Here is a 22753-nt window from a genome sequence, read left to right as displayed (position 1 = left end):
CAGCATAACGCTCCCCTCAACCTGTCGTTGCTAGCGGCAGGCGGTAAGGCAGGGGGCGCCACTCAATTTCCGGTCCGGTGCGCTAACGAGGTGTTGCGCACGCGACTGACTTCACGATCTGCCGGCGCAGGAGATCGTGGCGGTAGTGTTTAGTGCCGCTGCAAAATGTCTAGTTAATTTCGCGAGCGGTGCAAACACCGCTGCGCCCGGGTGCTAGTTGCTTTGCGCCCCACTTGGCACCCTCTTAAGGTGCTAACAGGAGGCGCAAACAACTGACTTTTTCCCCCGATGACTCTATGGGGGAGAAATTCAGTATTGCCCTGTTTGGGGCACGATTATCGGCCGGGCGCAAAGTTTAGCGCCTGGTGCTAATTATCGCCTCCAACTGCAGACTTGGCTTTTATCGCCCCTGGAGGTGATTGGAGCGCTACATCAGCCACTACACACCTCTCTTAAGGTGCCAAGACCGAGGAGCGAGGCTCTAACTCAGAGCGCGGGCGCAGCGCAGGTGATGTCAGTTAGCAATGGAACACAGACACGCTGGCGCCGGACAGTTCTTAAAGGGAGGGTCGATCTTGCTCTCCAGCCACACCTTGCTCATTGGAGCCTTGAATCTCGGCCTGGAGAGACCTGTGACTACATTATCCAGCCAAGGTCTATGGAGAGCGTGAAAGAACGAGCTCAGCGCTTCAGCGAGCGGGCCTTGGTGGCTCTGGTTGGCGCGGTGGAGCGCAGAAGATCTATACCCTACCCTGAGAGTGGCAGGAGGCCTTTGCCGCACGACTACAGAAGAGTGTGGAGGGAGGTGGCTCAGCCCATCTCCTCCAGGAGCATGGTGACCAGGACCCATACTCAATGTCGAAAAAAGTTCAACGACCTCACTCGGGTCGTCAGGGTGAGTGGCTTTTTTTCAATACCTCTCCATCTCAACCTCACTCTATGGCCAGAGGGTCTTAAAACCCCAATGCTCAACACTCATCCAACACCTATGGCCCTCTCATGAAACACACACGCACATTCCATACTTTGCATACAGTAAGGGCTAGTCAACTATGGGAGGCACATCAGGCAAGGCCATGGCTGCATATATTAAGGGCTATTTAATTATGGGAGGCACATCAGGCAAGACCATGGCTGCATACATTAAGGGTTATTCAATTATGGGAGGTGGAGTGTCCGCATATCAGTAACACATGGACTGCAGGAGAACGGTAGTAACAGGTGTTTACTGAACAGAGGGTGTGCTGGAACTGAAAGTACAGAAGCCTGCTACGGCTTTATATACAGGTGTGGTCACTGCCAGTACTACAGTATAAAAGCAGTTCTCTCTTAAAGGTACATACACAACAATTCCTCCCCTTTTAGATAAACAGTACATAACATTCATTTAACAATTAAATAATAACTAATTACAATTACAATTTTCTCTGTACTATATACATCAACTGAAGTAATCATTTATAAATTCAGTCTTTGAGGAGGCTTCCTGATCCTGTCTGGATAGCGCCTTTCTCGAGTATCCTGTTCTTGCGGCGGAGTCGATTCTGGCTCATTGTCATTGGTTGGTTCATCAGCTTCCAATACCACTGATTCTGAGGTAGACGCAATCTGTACTTCGGGTTCATCACCAGGTGCGCATGCTCGTGGTATGGTTTTGACTTGTTCCTGTGACTCTAGAATCTGGTCAGCATTGTGTCTCACGATGCTCTCTCCAACGTCCACTGTGTACATTAGTGGTCCCTGCTGTGTGCATATTGTTCCTGGCTGCCATTTTTCTGTTCGGTAGTCGCGGGCCAAGACTGGTTGCCCTATCTTGAAGCTCCTGGTTGGCTTCTCATTGATGTGCTGGAATTGCTTATCCTCAACATCTCGTCTTATGTTTGGTTTGAGCAAATCCAGGCGACATCTTAACCTTCGGTTAAAGAACATTATGGCTGGAGCTTCGTTGGTGACTGCATGTGTCGCATTCCGGTAAGCAAACAAGAAATTATCCACCTTGTGTTGTAGTGGTATGTTGTTGTTATACATCGCCTTTATTGCTTTTTTAAAGGTCTGAACAAACCTCTCGGCCAATCCATTTGTGGCTGGATGATATGGGGCAGATGTGTAATGTTTTACCCCATTATTCCTCAAAAACCTCCGGAAATCCTCGGACACAAACTGTGGTCCATTGTCGGAGCAAATCTGTTCTGGCAAGCCATTCCTGGCGAAGATGGTCCGTAGGACTGCAATAGTTTTCTCCGTGGTGGTGGAGGACATTTTGATGACCTCTGGCCATTTCGAATGTGCATCCACGGCGATTAAAAACATTGAGTCCATAAATGGACCAGCAAAATCAATGTGTACCCATTGCCATGGAGATGAGGGCCACTCCCATGGGTGTAGCGGGGCCTGTGGTGGAGCGTTTTGGACTTTCTGGCATCCTGTGCATCTCTTGGTCATATCCTCAATTTCTTTATCGATTCCCGGCCACCACACAAACGCCCTGGCTAGGCTCTTCATTTTTACCCCTCCCAGATGACCCTCATGAAGCTCATTGAGCACTCTATCTCTCAACTTGGGTGGAATTACCACTCGGGATCCACACATCAAGGTCCCCCGGCACACTGACAGCTGTTCTCTCCTTGGCGAGAATGCTGGCAACAGTGAGTCGCCATGTGCTGGCCATCCCTTCACCGTCAAATCATAGACCCGAGAGAGTGTTGGGTCATTTCGGGTTTCCTTCTCTATACTTGAGTTTGTAACAGGTAGACATTCGACTATGGTCGAATGGAATATCTCAACAGGGTCCACTGCAGGTGCTTCCTCCAGCGTAGGCAACGGCAGGCGTGACAGCCCATCAGCGTTTCCATGCTGTTTCGTACCCTTGTACTCTATGTCGTATTGATGTGCCCCTAGAAAAAGGGACCATCTTTGCAGCTGTTGCGCCATCATCACCGGAACGCCTTTCTTTGGGTTAAAAATGGAGACAAGAGGCTGGTGATCAGTCAGTAGGGTGAATTTCTGCCCGTGCAGATAGTGATTGAACTTCTTCACCCCCCACACCAGGCTGAGGGCCTCCCTGTCAATCTGGGCGTAGTTACGCTCGGCTGAGGTTAACGAGCGCGATGCAAAGGCTATTGGCCTCTCTGAACCATCAAGGAATTTGTGTGACAGCACCGCTCCAATGCCGTAGGGAGACGCATCACATGCCAACCGAATCGGTAGTGTTGGATTGTAGTGGGCCAATACTTCTTTTGAAGTGATTAGGCATTTACATTTCTGAAAGGCACACTTACACTCATCACTCCATTTCCATGCTACTCTAGTTTGCAGCAGGGCGTTCAGTGGGTGCAGAATTGTAGATAAATTTGGCAAGAACTTATGATAGTAGTTCACCAACCCGAGGAACGACCTCAGTTGCGACACATTTTCTGGTGCTGGATCCTTGACTACTGCCTCAATCTTGTCTGGGGACTTATGTAACCCCTCTTCATCAATCATGTGGCCACAATACGAGATTTGTTTCCTGAAAAACTCGCATTTGGGGCAGTTGGCTCGTAGCCCATATTCTTGTAATCTAGTGAGCACCTGCTCCAGGTGGGAAAGGTGTTCACTGGCATTTTTGCCCGTAACCAGGATGTCGTCCAAATAACACTGGGTCCCCGGGATCCCTTGCAGGACTTGTTCCATCGCCCTCTGCCAAATAGCCGGAGCTGATGCTACCCCGAATACTAGTCGGTTGTACTGGTAAAGACCTTTGTGAGTGTTTATCGTGAGGTATTTTCTAGATGCTTCTTCTACCTCCATTTGTAGATACGCTTGGGCCAGATCAATCTTCGTAAAGCGTTTCCCTCCAGATAGTGAGGCGAAAATATCTTCTATCCGCGGAAGTGGATATTGTACTGTGTGCAGGACTGGGTTCACAGTTACCTTAAAGTCCCCACAGATGCGAACCTTCTTCGGCTCCCCAGGCGTGCTGCTCAATGATTTCTTCATTACAGGAATGATGGGTGTGGCCCACTCACTCCAGTCCACCTTGGACAGCACACCTGAACGCTCCAGACTCTCCAGCTCTGCTTCGACGGCCAGGCGGATTGCGTACGGTACCGGTCTGGCCTTAAAAATTTTTGGGTTTGCGTTATCTTCAATTTTTATCGTTGCCGTTACTCCTTTTAGAGTCCCAAGTCCTTGCTGGAACACTTCTTTCACGTCAGTTAGAATTTTTGACAGTCGTCCAGGTGTGACGTCGTCATCCTTTTTGTCAGCCACAGTTAGCGCCTGAATGGAATGCCAATCCAATTATATTTTTTGGATCCATTCACGTTCCAATAATGGTGGTCCTCCATCTTGTAGTATATAGAGATACAGTTCCTGTGTTTCCTTGCTGTTGTATTTAACGGGCACCCTTATTTTTCCTCTGGGGTAGACTTTTTGCCCCGTATATGTCTTCAATACAATGGACGTGTGCTTCAAGGGTATGTGTGAGAATAGCCGCTCATAGTCTCGTCGATTCATGACTGTTAGGGCTGATCCTGTGTCCAATTCCATCTTTACTTGGGACCCTGCTATCATGAGGGTGACCCAAATGGTTCGGTGATCCTCCTTTGTGATCACGTTGTGTAACTTTAGACAACTTAGTCACCTGCTCCCGGAGTCATTATCACTCTCCTGGTCTTCTGAACTACTGTCTGTCATTTTTTTTACTTTCTTGTACTTTTCCTTAGTAGTTCTATTAGTGTTGGTTTTCTTTCCCGACCTGCAGACTCGTGCTATGTGTCCCACTTTTCCACATTACCTGCATATTTTGTCCTTAAACCAGCAGTCCTTCTGGTCATGGGTTGTTCTGCCGCAGCGATAGCACTTTTCTGCTCCATATGCCATTTCGTTGGTGCTATATTCTTGCGGTTTCTGTTGTATTTCTGCAGCTCCCCGTGCTGCTGCTTCGTAGGATACTGCCACGCTGAAAGTCTTTTCTAGCGTAAGGTCCTTTTCCAAAAGTAGTCGTTTCTGGGTTCCTTCACTCTGGAGCCCGCAGACAAACTTATCCCTTAAGGTATCTGCCAGTCCTGCTCCGAACTGGCAGTGCTTCGATAACTTGCGTAGTTCCGTAAGATAGTCAGCATTACTCTCATCTTTGTGCTAGTTTCTTTTATGGAACTTGAATTTTTCTGCTATCAGCAGCGGTGTAGGGTTTAGATGTTCCTGTAAGATATTGACAATCTCTTCAAAGCTTTTCTCCATTGGTTTAGCTGGGGTAATTAAATTCCGCAATAGGCCGTACGTTCTCGCGCCCATCAAATTTAATAATACCGACGCCTTCTTTTCATCGGCCACCCCATTTGCCTTGTAGTACACTTCAATTCTTTCCACATACGTGGTCCTGTCTTCTATTTCGTTGTCGAAAGCAGTGATACTGCCACTCTTCGTCATCTTGGGTGGTTTAAAATGGCGCCTCCTGCGCTTTTCCTTCTTCCCCAATGGATTAAAATGGTGCCTCCTGCGCTTTTCCTTCTTCCCCTTGCTGCCAATGCTGCTCCTAGTGTTCTAAATAGTAATGGCGGCGCCCCGCGGCTTTGGCGCGTCTCTTTTTTGTTAGTTAAATTCCTTAGTTTTATTCTTCTTCGACGCTGTCCACTGCCCGTCTCTTTTCCTTCCCCTCTTTTATTTTCTCTAACGCTGCCCAGCTCTTGAGCACCGACCGCGCCCTGTGCGCTCCACCCTCTCTGTCTCTTTTCCTTCCCGACGACGCTGCACGGCCCCCTTGCAGAGCCGCTCGATCGAGCTCAAGCCCGCCACAGTCCGGAACACCTTGACTGGGGAGCCAAGCCCAGCTCTCCACAGCTTCCCCTGCGATTCACTGAACTCCGATGGATCACTGGGCGGTTGCCCACAGTCGACGCCCGTTGCTCTGGCTTCGACCTCCAAGAAGCTTCTTTTCAGGGATGGATCCCCGTGAGGTGATGCAGTACTGCAGGTGAGTTCGAACCTGCTCGTTGCCACTGTAGTGTCCGCGTATCAATAACACACGGACTGCAGGAGAACAGTAATAGCAGGTGTTTACTGAACAGAGGGTATGCTGGAACTGAAAGTACAGAAGCCTGCTACGGCTTTATATACAGGTGTGGTCACTGCCGGTACTACAGTATAAAAGCAGTTCTCTCTTAAAGGTACATACACAACAGGAGGCACATCAGGCAAGACCATGGCTGCATACATTAAGGGCTATTCAATTATTGGAGGCACATCAGGCAAGACCATGGCTGTATATTTACTCAGACACCGTTCTTTTTCTTGCAGGCCAAGCTATCTCATAATAGGAGACAGCAGCAACGGACGGGCGGAGGGCGGCCTCAGCTGCAACCCCTCAGCGATCTTGAGGCGCGTGTACACAGAATTGTGGTAAGCCAGGTGATCGGTCCCATCGCCCCTGGAGAGGCTGACCCCATTCGGGACAACAACCTTTTTGTCATCTCCTTCCACTTGTCACTCACAACACCAGCCTTTGACACTTTCAACCCAACTTACTAAATCGCTGCACTCCTTCCTCCCTTACTGCCACCCTGTCCTCACGCTAAAGCCACTCTTGTACCTCCCTGCTTTCAGATGGTGATTCACCAGCTGAGGAGACGGGCTCTCAAGCTGCCAGTTGGAGCAAAGCTGCAGGCGAGGAGGAAGAGGAAGCTGGAGCATCAGCGCCACCCTTTCCCTAGGAAGCCCATGCACACACTGGGAACACGTCTTTCCTGGAGGGGAGCAGGGGGGAACGGTCTGATGAGGGTGAAGCTCCAGCACCCAGCGGGCTGCAGCAACGCGATGTGGCTAGGGCAGCTCGGGGGCCTTCTCCCCGGAGGGAGAGTAGGCCAGCGAGTCCTGCTGCACTGGACGCAGAGGAGGAGTGGCTCATCGCTGAAATGAACACCCAGGCGGTGGACATGCACACTGAGCTCATGGGTGCAGTGGGAAGGGTGCCCAAATCCATTGAACCACTGGCAAGGAGTATGGAGCACTTCGCTGTAGCACAGGCGGATGCCACGCTAAAGCTTAGTGCTGCAATTCAGTCACTGGCTGCCATGATCCCATCTCAGACTGCTCTCATGCAGACTCAGATTGAGGCCACGCAAGCACTGACTGCTGCCATTGTCGCTGGTTTGTACACATTTCCCCGGGGCTCTCACCGCGCCGCAGCAGGCCAGCAATCCGTGCTCCAGCAGATTGCTCTGGATGGTGATGTGCTGCCTCGTGGGAGTGCCAGTGTGTCGGTCGAGCAGGGAGTTGCTGTCCTCTCTCAAGATGGCAGCATTCCTGCTGCCACCACTGTCACTTCCCCATTGCACTTGCCACTGCCTGTAGCCCAGACTCCTGCTGCCCATGCAGAGTTGGTGCAGCCTGCAGCTGGGCCCTCCTGGCCGTCCTTCAAAGGCATCTGCAGTCTCAGGTTCTGACATTCAGCAGCCTTCCACCAGCCTTGCTGCAGACACTGGGGCCCCATTACGGAGGAGCAGTAGGGTAGTAAGGGGGGAGTGCGCAAGGGAAGGAGATCACCCTCGAAGGGCAAAAAGTAGGAGGTGTGGCGAAATATTGGTCAATTTTATTTTTAAAGGCCGAGGCTCGTGTTCAAACTTTTGTTTAGTGTTTTGGACATTATCTCCAGGTTGTGAGAACCAGTTATGTTAATGAATGATTTTTTGTGTTTGTTTCTATTAGTTTGTTATGAAGAAATGACACACACAGAGTTTGTAAAATAAAAAAGTTTTTGTATTCAAAATGTACATGTTTGACCTTTGGAATCATTGCTGCCTTGGCCGGCTTAGGGGTTGCGGGTTGGTTTCATTCATGTTGTTCTCCATGCCAGAAGCCATTTCCTCAGTGACGGATACAGCAATGGACCGCGAACTGGGAGATATTGGCAATGTCCCCAGTAGCTGCTTGAAAGGAGCCGGTGGCATAAAAGTTCAGAGCCACTGTGACCTTCACTGCCACCGACAGAGACGTCCTGGTCCTCAGTAGAGGCTGCAGATCTGGCTGCAGCAGGTGGCAGAGCTCAGTGACCACCTCCTTGCTGAAGCGCAGCCTGCGCAAACACAACTCCTCAGACAAATTAATGTAGGAGAATTGTTGCTGAAATACACTGGGAGGGTAAGGTCTCCTGTACAGAGGTCTGTTGGCTCTCCTCTGTCTGGCCATGATAGCTACTCTCTCTCTGTGTCTCTGGTGCCTCCAAATCTGCAGGTGCAGGACGACGCCCCGAATCAGTGCAGCCCCCATAGTCTCTTGGTAATCGAAGTAATGAAGGTCAAAAACAAAAGTACCTACAAAGTGATGCTCAGTAGCCAAAACTACTTCACACAGCGTTGACTCTATGCAGAAGTCTCTCCTTCACTCTCTCATAATCTCTCTCTCTGTCAGAATGAGTGGTGCAAAAATGTCTTCCACAGAAAAAGCCAGGAAGAGGCCGCCTTTAACTAGTGCCCCCCCAGCCCCTCACCGACTGGGAAATGTTCCAGTCTCCCTGTCGTTGCTTGCGCCAGGCGGAAAGGAGGGGGGCGCCACTCAATATCTGGTCCAGGGCGCCACAAGGGCGTTGCATGCTCGACTGATGTCAAGAATTGCGGGTGCAGGAAATTGGGGCGGTAGTATTTAGCGCCGCCACAAAATGTCTGGTCAATTTTGTAAGCGGTGCAGACATCGCCGCACCTAGGCGCTAGTTGCTTTGTGCCCCATTAGCGCCATCTTAAGGCGCTAACGGGAGGCGCAAACCAACCAAATTTTTCCCCCTATGACTCAATGAGTAATTTCTTTCAGTTCCTCATTTTCGCTAGAGCCTTGGTTCTCCACTATTACCGGGAAGTTTTTTGCGTCTTCTTCCGTGAAGACAGACACAAAGGGCTCGATTTTCCAAGCCCCGAGGAGGCGGGTTTGGAGACAGGAGTGGTGGGAAAATTGCAGAATCGGGGGGCAGGAACCCACCCCCAACTCGCCTCCGTGTCAATGTCCCAGGAGGCGGGTACCCGACCTGTGCTGGGAGCCGCCTCCCCGAGATGGGAAGGGGATTAGTGCCAATTAACTGCCTGCTAACAGGCAGTTTTTTGCCTAATCCCTATTTTTAGCCCTGAAGTGTGGGCTGTCTGACAGCTCCGAACCACGCCAAGTTAGCGAGGTGGACCGTCGGTCTGCAGGGGTTGGAGGGGTCGAGATGTCCGTTGTGCAGGTGAGTGATGGGTGCATGTGTGCAGAGGTATGGGTGTGAGGTAAGTGTAAAGTGTTGTAATAAGTTTTACTTACCTTTACTTTCTCCTGCAGGCTTCCTTCCTTCAGTTCTCGGGAGACCCTCAGCTCATCGGCACAGAAAGCAGAATGGCTGCTGGACTGTTCAAAGCTGCAGCCTCTGCTTTCTGGTCTGGAGAGATCTCTAACTGAGTCTGAGTAGAAGGACTCAAGTTCGAAGACAGATTGTCAGTGTTTGACAGCTTCACAGAGCTGTCAAACGCTGATTTTTCATCTGTCAAAAGCTCTTGACAGATGAAATGTCAATCGCTGACGTCACCAGTAACCAGGTGTCCCTTAATTGGCCTGCTGAGCCCGCTGGACGGGCTTAACAAGGTCAATCAAGGGAAAATAGCGTGGGTTGGCCACAAGTTGATGGAGGCGGGACTACAACCCAAAAAGTGGGAGTCCCGCCTCCAAAAGCTTCCCATTGGCAAAATCGAGCCCAAAGTATTTGTTTAATTCCTCTGTCATTTCCTTATTCCTCATTATAACGTCTCCTGTCTCAGCTTGTAAGGGGCCCACATTTACTTTTGCTAATCTTTTCCTTTTTACATAGCTATAGAAGCTTTTACAGTCTGTTTTATGCCTCTCGCTAGTTTACTGTCATGTTCTATTTTCTGTTTCTTTATCAATTTATTAGTCCTCCTTTGCTGAATTCTAAAATCCTCCTAATCCTCAGGTTTACTACTTTTTTTTGGCAAAATTATAAGCCTCTTCCTTTGATCAAATACTATATTTAACTTCTCTTGTTAGCCACGGTTTGACCACTTTTCCTGTGGGGTTTTTGTGCCTTAAAGGAATGTATATTTGTTGTAAATTATATATTAATTCTTTAAATGCTAGCCATTGCTTGTCTACCATCATACCTTTTAATGTAGTTTCCCAATCTACCGTAGCCAACTCGCCCCTCATACCGACGTAGTTTGCTTTGTTTAGATTTAAGACCCTAGTTTCGGATTTAACTAAATCACTTTCAAACTGAATATAAAATTCTATCACATTATAGTCATTCTTCCCTAAAGGCCCCTTTACTACAAGGTTATTAATTAACCCTTTCTCATTGCACAGTACTAGATCTAAAATAGTCTGTTCCCTAATTGGTTTCTCAACATACTGATCTAGAAAACCATCTTGCATACATTCCATGAATTTGTCCTCCACACTATTACTGCAAATTTGGTTTGCCCAATCTATATGTAGATTGAAATCCCCCATGATCACCTTTGTTACATGCGCCTCTAATTTCCTGATTTATACTCCGCCCTACATTACAACTTTTGTTTGGGGGCCTATTAACAACTCCCACCAATGTTTTCTGCCCCTTGCTGTTTTTTATCTCCACCCAAACTGATTCTACTTCTTGATTTTCAGAGCTAAGATCCTTTCTCTTTATCCCATCCTTTATTATCAGGGCTACCCCTCCTCCTTTTTCATTTAGCCTATCTCTTCTAAAAGTTAAGTATCCTGGAATATTTAGTTCCCAACCTTGGCCTCTTTGCAACCTCGTCTCTGTTATGGCTATTAGATCAAACCTGTTAATTTATATCTGCGCTATTAATTCATCTATTTTGTCGCGAATGCTTCACGCATTCAGATAGCTTTGACTTATTTCTCTTTTTCCCTGATGTCACCTTAGTCACTGTTGCCTTATTACCTTTGTTACTCTCTCTGTCCCTTCCTGACCCACTCTGCTTATTTTTACCCTATTCTACTCTGCTCTAGAGTCTTGACATTTTTCTCAATACGCTAAAATTTACGCTTTCCTGTATCCTCCCACCACCACCACCCCCCTTCATTAGTTTAAAGCCCTGTCTACTGCCCTAGTTATTCGATTCACCAGGACACTGTCCCAGCACAGTTTAAGTGGAGCCCGCCCCAATGGAACAGTTCCCTCTTTCCCCAGTACTGGGGCCAGTGCCCCATGAACTGAAACCCCTTCCTCCCACATCACTGTTTGAGCCACGCATTTAAACCACTAATCTGTTTGTCCCTATGCCAATTTGCATGAGACAAGGGCTATCCACTGATGACGTGGCCCATGGTACCATGAGGAGGCCAAGTACTGAGGCCGAGGAGCATTATAATGAGAGCCACATCTCCACCAGATGTATCATATAACAAGCAATAGGCATGCTGAAGGTGCGCTTCAGATGCTTTGACAGATCTGGAGGAGCCCTTCAGTACGCACCAGCCAGGGTCTCCAGAATCATTGTTGTCTGCTGCATGCTGCACAACATAGCGCAGCAGTGAGGATTGGAGCTGCAGGAGGAGCATGGCACAGAGCGCACAGCCTCTTCAGAGGAGGAGGAGGACAAGCAGGTGGAAGACGAGGAGGAGGAGGAGGAAGCTGAGATGCAGATGCTACCAGCAGCGGTGCACATTGCTGCCCGGGATGTCCTCATCATGGCCAGATTTACTTAACTTGCTCCAATGCAGCCACATGCCTGCCACATCCAGCACTAAGTTCCCCCCAGCCACAACACCATAAAGCATCCCTACAATGACCAAGCCATTGCTCTCACCCAAAGGCCCAATGTTCAAGGTGAAATAATGTCTCACCAGTCACTCCAAGTGACAAAGCCAGTTCCAAGGTTTGAGGCAAAAATGGACAAGACCCAAAAGTGGTGCAAAGAAAAACATTTATGTCAACAGTCAAAACAACTGAAACTTAGCACTAACATTTGTTGATAACACCCATGTGCTTACCCTTGTGCATCTACTTTTGTGTCAGTTTTCATTTGCAAGTGCTTCTAGGAGGTGCAACCCCTGCGGCTTCAGCAGAAGTAGAGGCAGGTTGCTCACTTCCCTGCTGCAACTGCGTAGACACTTTTGGTGGACATCCTCTGGGTTTTGGAGCCTGTGATGGCCCTGCCAAAGTCTGTTCCTCCTGCAGGGGCAGACTTGGCCGTCAGGATCCAAGGAAGCATCTGAGGCTCTGACTGAGAGGGAGGCAATGGGGGAGAAGTGGGAGTGCTTTGAGAAGAGCCCCCACTTCCATGTCCCCTCTCACCATCATCCCTTTCATGGGCAACCTGCACTTCCCTGCTAGCAAGGAGCTGGTGAGCACCTTGCTGCACAGCAGTGGGGTGATGAAGGCCCAAGTCAATGTTTGCATCCCTCCTACAGAGGAGGTCTATGAGCGTCTGCCATCTGTTGTCCACAGCAAGCATGTGCTCATGCGACTGGTGCATTAGCTACTCCATGCAGGTGGCCATCCTTTCCATTGAATAGCACATCGTCGCCATCGCCTGCAACATGGTGGTGCTCATGTTGGAGATGGACTCCTCCATTCTCTGCACATTTGCAGACATTGCAGCTGCAAAAGATGCCAGAGCCTCATGCAAGTGTTGCTGTCTCACCAAGATCACCCTCTTTCTCGATGGCCCCCGAGGCTCAGTGTCTACATGCAGCTGAGCTGAGCTTAGAGTGTTCTGCGACTTCCGGCGAGGAGTCTTCACTGCTGTCCCTGTCAACACCACCTGCTCTTGCTCACTTGTGAATTCTGAGACACCAGGGGCTGGATATTGTCAATGGGGGCGCGTTGGGGGCGGGACTGCTGCTTGTCGGGTTTCAGTCCCACCCCCAACGACGTCCAGCCAACCTATGCTATTTTACCCTGATTGACCTTGTTAAGTCTGCCCTGCGGGTTTAGCTGGCCAATTAAGGGAAAGCCGGTGACAGAGGACGTCAGCGTATGAAGTTTCATCTGTTGAAATTTTTTGACAGATGAATTGTCAGCATTTGACAGCTTTGAGAAGCTGTCAAACACTGACAATCTCTGATCTATGGTGAGCCCTTGCACTGAAGGCTCACCAAAACCTATTTCCTGAGCAGAAATCAGATGGCTGCTGCATCTGAGAATGCAGCAGCCATTCTGTCATCTCTGCCATTGAGATGAGGAGCCTCTGGATTCCCAAGGGTTGAAGCCTGCAGGAAGAAACAAAGGTAAGTAAACTTTTTCTAACACTTTAAACTCACCTCTCATACTTACCTCTCCACACTTGCACCCATCACTCACCTCCACAGCGGACTTTTTGATCCCTCTCACCCCTGCAGATCCACTGCTCGCCTCGCTGACCCTGGCGGGGTTTCCTGACGTCGGGAAGCCTGCACTTGCAGGGGTAAAATGGGGATAAGCCTCAAAACTGCCTGTTAACTACCTGTTAACAGGCAGTTAATTGGCTCTAAGCCCCTTCCCGCCTCGAGGAGACGGGTCCCTGCGCGAGTCAGGGACCCACCTCCCGGGAAGATGGCACGGAGGCGGGTTGGGAACAGGTTCAGTACCCACTCCCAGTTTCTACCATTTTCCTGGCAGTCCCGCCTCCATACCTGTCTCCCCAGGGCTGGCAAAATTCCCCCCCAGGTGACAATTCTACTCTATGGTGCACAGGACTCACTGAGGTGTGCGTATCTGGATTGGTGCTGCGCTTGGGTCTGGTGGTGCTGCACCTTCAGAGGCTGGAGGTTCCTCTGAGGAGTCATCTTCCTCCTCTGGTTGGACAGTTGTGGGGGGAGGGTGGGGTGCAGTTGATCGACGTTTGGGAGAGTAAAGAGATGAATTAGAAGTGTTATAATAAAAATGGGTAACGTTGCCATTATGCACATGATGACATTTCCCTGGCTGCTGACACGAGTCACCATTTGGCTGACTGTTGTATGCCATGTGGCTTTATGAGATGTGATTCTGTCACCAGGTTGCTGGGATGTGCCCCTCTCTCCGTTTCCCACTGTCAGCATCTCTTGAGCTCCTGAAATTTCCAGAGCCGCCTCCTCTGCTGCTGTGAGATGTGCAATTACTGGAGGGCCACCGCCGGTTCTCTCCCTCTCCCTGTTGTTCTGGGCTCTCTTCTGCTGCAAGGAGGGAAAGAAGAGAAGGTTGAGTGAGAGTGATGGAATGAGTGTAAGGAATGGATGGGCTACATCTGTAGAGGGTGACCATGAGGGAGTGGTGAGCCAATGCCAAATGGCCTCCTTCTGTGGCGTTACTTGCTATGATTGTATTAGGATGAGGGTGAGTGTGAGGGGTGGTTAGTCAGATGGGGATGTGAGTATGTACATAGAGAGAGAGAGGGATGGGTGGACGTGCAAGGTATGTTGGTGTGAGGAATGATGTGCAGGAATAGCCTTGGGAAGGCAGTGTGATGGGGATGTGTTGACAGGCACTTCAGGATGAGGGTGAGTGTGGTATTGCACTCATCTTTCCTGACCTCATGAAATCATTGAAGTGTTTCCTGCGCTGGATCCAGGTCCTCCTGAACACATCCCTGCTGCTGACCTCCTCAGCTATATCCAGCCAGGCTCTCTTTGTTTGTGGTGGTCTCCTTTGCCTGTTAGCAGGGAAGAGGACCTCCCTGCGTGCTCTGACAGCCTCCACAAAAGCATCCAGCGAAGAATCTGAGGACCAGGGTGCAGCCCTCTGCCTTTGGCTATCCATGTTTCAAAAGTTTTATCTCTCCTGTGGCTTTTCTTTCACACCTTCTACCCTCTTCTGGAAACCTTCAAGTGAGTTCAGTACAAGGCTGCTTTATATATTGGCACTGGAAACGAGTCATCAGTGACATCATCAGACCCACACCATTTAATAGGGCCAGGAAACGCGCATACCTGCTTTAATAGGGGCCATTATGCTAAAGTCACTCTGAAGAGCAGGCTGATCAAGACATCGCGGTACTGACTTCTACACAGCTTGCACGCACCCGACCCGACTCGGAAGGGAAAATTTCGGCCAGCAAATGATTTATTCTCTCCAGCCACAAGGATCGAATATAAGTGAAAGATTTGTACTTGAAAAGGAAAAATTTGCAGGGCTATGGAGAAAGAGCAGGGGAGTGAGACTAATCGAGCAGCTCTTTCAAAGAGTAGGCACAGGCACGATGGGCCGAATGGCCTCCTGCATGTTCTGTGTGAGTCTATGAAATATGGCATATTAATGAGATTGAACATACTGGAGCAGATGTTTACTGTTCGCACAGTCTGCTCGAGGGCCACATCATCACGACTCTATGCTGTGAAGGTTTTATGTCCTATTTAACAGGATGAAAGATTGCACAAGTCAGCTTTATGCAGATCCAAATGGTGTACAGTTTCCCTTGCACTAAGTCTGGAACTGGAGACTCCGAAAATGTTACACTCTGTCACGTATTAGTAGAAAGTGGGTTGAAGGAAACGCTGCTGCCTGTATCCTATCCCGTGCCAAGTCCCGCTCACCCATCACCCCTGTGCTCGCTGACCTCCATTGGCTCCCGTTTCACCAATGCCTCCAATTTAAAATTCTCATCCTCGTATTCAAATACCCATGTGCTTGCCCCCACCCCCCCACAACCCCATCTCTGTAAACCCCTCCAGCCCTACAATCCTCCAAGAACTCTGCGCTCCTCCAATTCTGGGCCTCTTGCACAGCCCCTCAATGCCTTCGCCCCACCATTGGCGGCTGTGCCTTCAGCCACCTAGGCCCAAAGTTCTGGAATTCCTCCCCATAACCTCTCTATCTCTCCCCACAAAGGATATACAGGCAGCACAGGTCATATGATATCCTTACTGAAGAGTTGTGCATAAGAAGAGTGCCCTTTACCTACTGCCGGAGGTCTTGCAGCCACATTCATCTGCCGCACTACTCTCTCTCGTTTCAGCGATGACAAGGCAGTGGGCAGAAGAAAACCATCCCATGTGTGATCTTCTGTGCCCAGGTGCCGTGACCCGCTGCCTGGTTTGGTAGCTTGTTCCAGAGGGTCAAGTGACTGAGTCGAGCACTGCTCTTTCCTTACCTGGTTGTCTCACAACGCGCGTCCCACCCCCCCAACCCCCGCCCCTCACAGCCCCACCCCACCAGTCTGCCGCTGAAATGTTCAAACCGCGCTGTCTTTTTAATGGCTACCCTCTCATTTCCAGGCACTCCAGCAGCTTACGCACATTTCACACGGGAGTTCCGCCGATCACCACTCCAATGGGTATGAGAATGTGCAGGCCCAGGAAACCCTCCTGTAAATACCACTGACGGGCGCGAATCCTCTTTATTTTCTGTTGGCTTCACAGCAGCACAAATCACTGTGAGGAAATTCTCCCTCAAATCGGGTGGAGGGTGTAAAGTCTGTGGGTATATGGTGAATTAATACACAGACTACAAGAGTAACTTTAACAGGACTTTACTATTCGAGGGTCAGGGCGAATCTGCCCAATAAATCCTTACACAGCACTTATATACCGGTGTGGTCACCACCGGTATTACAGTATACAGTAGCCAAGATAAAGCAGTGCAACCCTTAAAATAGTTCTCTTAAAGGTGGAACGTTACATACACTACAATCCTCCCTTTTTAGGTTAACAATATATACATATTCCCATTAATATAACATCTTAACATATATACAACTTTATGTGAAACAGTTCACAGATTCAGTCTCTCTGGAGGCTTCCGGACTCTGTCCGGATAACGCCTCGGTGGTGTAGTCGTTTTTGGTGGTGTAGTAGGTTCTTCTGGCAAGGTCGATTCGGCTTGAAGGACCGTTTCAGGTTCATCGGATTCCAGTATTACCGGATCGGAGGTAGATGCTCTGGGTATCTCTGCTTCAACATTAGACGTATAGAGTTGTGGAGTAGGTTGGGCCTTTGTGGATGATTCTATGATCTGGTCAACATGGCGCCTTATTATGCTTTCACCAATGTCCACGGTATACATCAACGGTCCTAGCCTTTTTCCAATAGTTCCCGGCTGCCATTTCTCGGTATGGTAGTCCCGGGCCAAAACTTGTTGACCTATCTGAAAGGATCTAGTTGGCCTTTCATTCATGCCTTGAAATTGCCGGTTCTCTACGTCCCTTCTGACGTTTGGCTTAATCAAATCCAGCCGGCATCTTATTCTTCTATTGAAAAACATCATGGCGGGAGTTTGGTTTGTGACCGCATGTGTTGCATTCCTGTACGCCAACAAGAAGTTATCTACCTTATGTTGTAGATTTATGTCTTCATTACCCATGGCCTTTATGGCCTTCTTGAAGGTCTGGACAAACCTTTCAGCTAATCCATTGGTGGCGGGATGGTATGGGGCGGACGTGTAGTGCTTAACCCCATTGCTTTTTAAGAACTTCCTGAATTCTTCGGACACAAATTGCGGTCCATTATCAGAACAGATCTGTTCCGGCAGCCCATTCCCGGCAAATATGGTCCTTAATACTGTGATGGTTTTTTCCGTGGTGGTGGAGGACATTTTTATTACCTCCGGCCACTTGGAGTGTGCATCCACCGCGGTTAAAAACATTGAGTCCATAAATGGACCAGCAAAGTCAATATGTACCCTTTGCCATGGAGATGAGGGCCACTCCCATGGATGCAGAGGAGCTTGTGGTGGCGCGTTTTGGACCTTCTGGCATCCTAGACAGCTCTTGGCTATTTCTTCGATGTCTCCATCAATACCTGGCCACCACACAAACGCTCTGGCTAGGTTCTTCATTTTCACTCCACCCAGATGCCCCTCGTGAAGCTCCTTTAGTACTTTCTGCTGGAGTTTGGGTGGAATCACCACTCTAGATCCACACATCAAGGTTCCTCGGCACACTGACAGCTGTTCTCTTCTGTGCGAAAATGCTGGCAGCATTGGTTCGCCATGTACTGGCCATCCCTCCACCGTTAAATCGTAGACTCGTGAGAGAGTCGGGTCATTTCTTGTTTCCTTTTCGATCATGGAATTTGTTACTGGTAGACATTCCATTATGGTTGAGTGGAACATCTCCACTGGGTCCACTGTAGTCGCCTCTTCTTCCACTGGCAACGGTAGGCGCGATAACCCATCAGCATTTCCATGCTGTTTGGACCTTTTGTATTCGATGTCATATTGGTGTGCCCCTAGTAGAACGGACCACCTCTGTAGCCTTTGTGCTGTCATAGTGGAAACGGCCTTGTTAGGGTTGAATATGGACACCAACGGCTGGTGGTCTGTCAGCAATGTAAACTTCTTGCCCTGCAGGTAATGATTGAATTTCTTTACTCCCCACACAAGGCTGAGAGCCTCCCTATCTATCTGAGCATAATTTCGCTCAGCGGAGGTCAATGATCGGGACGCAAATGCGACTGGCCTTTCCGAGCCATTTGGTAACTTGTGTGAGAGTACAGCTCTAATACCATAAGGGGAAGCATCACAAGTTAGACGAAGAGGTAGCGTTGGGTTGAAGTGAGCCAACACTTCCTCAGAGGTAATCAACGCCTTGCTTCTGCGAAAGGCCTTCTTACAGTCCTCGCTCCACTTCCATGGTACTTCTTTCCGCAACAGAGCATTCAGCGGATGCAGCACCGTGGATAGATTTGGCAGAAACTTATGGTAATAATTAATCAACCCCAGAAACGACCTCAACTGTGATACATTTTCCGGAACGGGGGCCTTCACGACCGCTTCGATCTTGTCAGGTGACTTGTGCAGCCCCTCTTGGTCAATGACATGACCGCAGTACGAGATCCGTTTCTGGAAGAACTCACATTTCTGGCGATTAACTCGAAGGCCATATTCCTTCAACCTGGTGAACACCAGTTTCAAATTTGTGAGGCGTTCCTCCTCGTCTTCTCCAGTAATCAGGATATCGGCCAAGTAACACTGAGTGCTTGGAATACCCTGTAAGACCTGCTCCATGGCCCTCTGCCAAATTGCTGGAGCCGAAGCTACTCCAAAAAACAGTCTATTATATCGATACAAGCCTCTGTGCGTGTTGATTGTGAGATACTGGCGTGACTCTTCCTCGACCTCCATCTGTAAATATGCTTGTGCCAGGTCTATCTTGGTGAAGTGTTTCCCGCCAGACAATGAAGCAAAGATATCCTCAATCCGCGGAAGCGGGTATTGTACCGTGTGAAGCACCGGATTAACTGTGATCTTGAAGTCTCCGCAGATGCGGACCTTCCCCGGTCCCCCTGACTTGTTACTTGATGAAGACTTCATGGCGGGAACAATGGGCGTGGCCCACTCACTCCAGTCCACCTTCGACAGTACCCCTGCACGTTCAAGCTCTTCCAGTTCTGCCTCCACAGCAGGTCGTATCGCGTAAGGTACCGATCTGGCTTTGAAAAATTTTGGGCTTGCATGTTCTGCAATTTTGATTTTTACCTTAATTCCTCTCAGTGTTCCCAGTCCCTGCTGGAATACCTCTTTAGCCTCGTCCAATATTCTGGACAACCGTTCAGGTTTGACATCTTTCTTTCCGAAACCTACCGTCATTGTGTTTAGTGAGTGCCAGTCTATCTTTATTTTCCTGATCCACTCCCGTCCCAGAAGTGGTGGACCTCCCTTGGGTAGTACATATAAGTCCATTCCTTGGTGATCTTTGCCCTTGTGTCTCACCTTGACTATTATCTTTCCGATGGGGTATACTTTATGCCCCGTGTATGTCTGCAATACTATCTCCGTATCCCGTAGGGGAATATGTTTGAATAACTTTTTGTAATCTTGTTTATTCATGACCGTCAACGCCGATCCGGTGTCCACTTCCATCTTCACTTGGACTTTTGCAATCTGCAGTGTGACCCAGATAGTTTGTCGGTCAGCTTCTTTACTCACATTGTGAATCCTCAGACTACCCAGTTCCTTGCTGTTGGGGTCTGAATCCGAATTCAGTTCATCTGGACTCTTCACAGTCACCTTCTGTACCTTTCTGTACTTCTTCTGCGGTGACTTATTGTTGCTGGTCTTCTTTCCTGACCGGCATACTTTAGCTATGTGACCAAGTTTGCCACATTTTCTACATTCCTGGTTTTTAAACCAGCATTGGTTCTGGTCGTGTGTTGTCTTCCCACAACGGTAACATTTCGTTGTACCCGAAGTCATTTGATCCACACTGAGTACCGCTGTCTTCAGCTGCATTTCCGCCGTGCCTCTCGCTGCGGCTTCGTGCGATGCTGCAATAAGGGCAGCCTTATCAAGTGTAAGATCGTTCTCTTCGAGCAGTCGCTTTTGTGTTCCTTCCTTCGACATCCCGCACACGAACTTGTCTCTCAGTGCCTCTGTCAGATTTACCCCAAACTGACAGTATTTTGCTAGCCTACGCAGTTCAACCAGGTACTCCGCGTTGCTTTCCTCCTTTGGTTGCGTTCTCCCGTAAAATGTAGCTCGTTCCGCTAACATCAGCGGTGTGGGGTTCACATGATCCTTCAGGACAGCAACAATATTAGCGAAAGACTGATCCACCGGTTTAGCTGGTGATAGAAGATGCTTCAATAACCCGTATGTCTTCGCACCCATTGAGTTTAGTAAGGTTAGAGCTTTATCATAATTTGCTATCTTATTGACCTTACAATATATCTCGATGCGTTCTACATATGTGGTCCAATCTTCCACATCAGAATCGAATTCGTTGATGTTGCCACACTTAGGCATCTTCACAATCTTCCTGAGAAACAACAACGAAATCTTTCTTTAACTTTTTTTTTTTCTTTTTTTTTCCAAAAATGGCGGTTTCCCGCGCTTGTCTTCTTCCCCGCCCACTTTCAAAATGGCGGTTTCCCGCTCCTGTCTTCTTTTCCGCCCACTGGCGGGAGGGGTAAGCTTTTCCCTCTGGCGACGACCGCTGGCTTTCGGGGTTCGCAGCCTGCGCGCCGGCTTCAGTGCGTTCTTTGTTCCCTTTTCTTGGCAGGGCAACCGGCGCTGGGGACAACCCGTTGATGGCGAACAGTTCCAGCCGCTGGCTGAATCTCCTCGGTCTCCCTCGCTCGGCTCTGTCTCTCCCGCTCGCTCGGGCTCTGTCTCTCCCTCAGCGGCTTCCAATCGTGCCTCCCAGCCCTCTCGCAGTCCGGTCCTTTCCTCCCCCGGCTGCGGCTGAGTTCTCCGCGGTTTCTTATTTTTATTTCTTCCCGCGCCTTACAATCCCGGTCGCAGCGCCTCGCGGCCTCGGTAGCTGCCCGGCCTTTCGCCGGTCGCGGTCGAGCTGTCTCACGACGCTGTTGCGTCTCCCAGCCCGCTTGTAGCCCGGTCTCTCACACCGGCTGCGTTCCCGCTGGTAGCCCGGTCTCTCACACCGGCTGCGTTCCCGCTTGCACCGCGGCTTCCGTGCCCCACGCTGCCCCAGTCTCAGCGCCTCTGGGCCCGACTTCTGTCCGGCTCCTTTCCCCCCGACCGTGGTCGAGTTCACCGCCCTTCCTCCGTTTTTTTTATTTTTATTTTCCCCCTACTCACAGTCAACGTGGCCGACTTGCTTCTCGTGGCTGATCGGCTCACTCACCACCGTGGCAGAAGGGACGATCACTGCCTGTTGCTGATGGAAGGCTTCGTGTCTGAATTCTTCCTTCTTCCTTGCTCTGCAGACTCGAGTCTTCTCTCAGCAGAATGGCGAGGGCAGGTGCCTCCTCTCGACGCTCGTTAACTGCTTCGGATGTATCGCTGCCGCAGGGTAAGATCGAACTCATCGCCACTGTAAAGTCTGTGGGTATATGGTGAATTAATACACAGACTACAAGAGTAACTTTAACAGGACTTTACTATTCGAAGGTCAGGGCGAATCTGCCCAATAAATCCTTACACAGCACTTATATACCGGTGTGGTCACCACCGGTATTACAGTATACAGTAGCCAAGATAAAGTAGTGCAACCCTTAAAATAGTTCTCTTAAAGGTGGAACGTTACATACACTACAGAGGGGAGCGGGGGTGGGGGAGGAAGGTGGTAACCAGCCGATAGCGACCACTGGCTCGTCCAATCTGGCTGCAGCTTTGAGGCCCCAAGGACCTCGCTTGTATCCGGCCGCCGAGCTGTATGCCGGCGAGCAGGCCTGAGACCGCTCGCTGGTTTTTGATGCCACGGGAATGTGGGCCAGCTGAGATGCTGGCGGCAATTGCAAGTAAGTCCTGAGAGGGGGCAGAGATGAGGGTATGTGTGGAGCGAGGCCAAGGGGAGGGGGAATGGGGCGAGCTGGGGCCAGCAGTGGCCCTTTAATCGAAGGATTTGCATTAATAAAGTGCTTTTCAGGACCTAGAGTGCTTCATAGTCAATGGAGTCCTTTTTGAAGTGTAGGCACCGTTGTAATGTAGAAAATACCAATTTGCGCACAGCAAGCTCCCACAAACAGCAATGTGATAATGACCAGATAATCTGTTTTAGTGATGTTGGTTGAGGAATAAATATTGGCCCAGGACACTGGGGAGAACTCCCCTGCTCTTCTTCAAAATAGTGGCCGTGTGATCTTTTATGTGCACCTAAGAGGGCAGACGGGGCCTCAGTTTAACGTCTCATCCAAAAGACGTCACCTCCGACAGTGCAGCGTTCCCTCAGCACTGGCTCTGGAGTTTATTGCCCAGCCCGGCCTGCTCATGTCCACTGCCTGCACTGAGAACTTAAGCAGTCCTTACAAATCCTCTGTTTTTTTTAATATATTGTTCCTGGCCCTACGTAGCTAAACACAGAAAGAAACTATAAAGCGACTGCAATCGCAGTGAAGGAAAAGCAACGGGGTTTCAGTCTGGAAATATGATTCAGCGCTTCCCGGGAGGCTTCCCGCTCAGATCAATGGGTAGATTAATAGCATCAGTGAAAGT

Source organism: Somniosus microcephalus, chromosome 1 (genome assembly GCF_052327205.1).
Source record: "Somniosus microcephalus isolate GS21.2 chromosome 1, FLI_Smic_1.0, whole genome shotgun sequence".
Taxonomy (NCBI): Eukaryota; Metazoa; Chordata; class Chondrichthyes; order Squaliformes; family Somniosidae; genus Somniosus; species Somniosus microcephalus.
This window is presented reverse-complemented; position numbering follows the sequence as displayed.